A 1,343-nucleotide genomic window follows, 5' to 3' on the forward strand; every position below is an offset into this window, starting at 1 on the left:
ACAATTTTCGCAATAATTAACGAAATATTAATCTCTAAAAATTGCCGAGCCTACTCCGCCCAGCCTACTATTATTAAGTGTACGCTCATTGCTAATTCGGAGTGCGGATCGCGGGGAGAGGGATGATATATAATTATTAAAAATTATTAAAAATATCTAGCAAAGATTGTGTTCAGCGGATTCAACAGTTGAGTGAGCGTTCGCTGCTATTGATGTATTTTTCCAGATCTAAAATGTTGATTGGATGATCTAAAAAAATACACTAATAGTAGCCCACGGATCCATTACGAAACAGTTGTGTCCGCTGAATGAGACCATTAAGGCTTGCTAGGCCCATCTCCCATTCCTCGGGCCGAGCTAGCAACCGGCGTATTAATTGGATATTATCTTAATATCGATGTATTTAATTTCATCTTTTGGAAATATAGAGGATATATATTCAAATGCTTTATCATTGGATACCACATTACATAATCTATCTCTTTCGATAAATACTGCGTGAGGTCCCAAAATATAGATATATTGAGTTGACATTCCATTTCCAAATGAAACGCGTCATCAATGATTTTAGCACGATTGATGATCCCTATATCCTCATATTCTTCAGCAGTAAAATTTAAATGATTTGCAATCATGTGCCAGTTTTCTGAATCATATTGGACACGATAATATTCTATTCGTGAAAAAAAGAATTTTATTGTACTGCATTATATGGATTTTATAAGACTGACAATGAGAGAAATATGTTTTCTAGTTGTTCTTTCTATTTTATGTTAACTCTTTGTTAACATAAAATAGAGGAAACATTTTTCTATCTAAACAAATGTCTGTGAAATCTTCAGGCGATGTAATATAAACAATAAAAATTTTATTTTAGACCGTACATATAAATTAGAAATTAAATGTCTATAGCGGTCGAAGCTGGATCTTTAATGCTTTCAATAATTCAATGTGAATTATATATGTATATACTATATATATGTGTATACTATATATGTACAAGCATATGCCTGATTGAGCATCAAATTATAAAAAAATTGCTTGTCAATTTAATTTAATTTGTGATATTGTTACAGTAGTTTAATTGCGTTTATAAGTCCGGAAAATCAATTCGGCGCGCAGTTCGAATGACTACAAATATGGTATACAATGTACACACACACACACACATATATATATATATATATATATATATATATAGATATATATCTGGCGTGGATACCGCATTTCGAAGTTTGACCGATGGCCGTGCATCCCGACATATTCACGACGAGACACGTACGGATCGCCTCGCGTTTTGCGATTTATGCGATCACCGCGAGCCGTCACCGACTGTTCGCATC

The sequence above is a fragment of the Atta colombica genome, unplaced genomic scaffold (genome assembly GCF_001594045.1).
Source record: "Atta colombica isolate Treedump-2 unplaced genomic scaffold, Acol1.0 scaffold68, whole genome shotgun sequence".
Classification (NCBI taxonomy): Eukaryota; Metazoa; Arthropoda; class Insecta; order Hymenoptera; family Formicidae; genus Atta; species Atta colombica.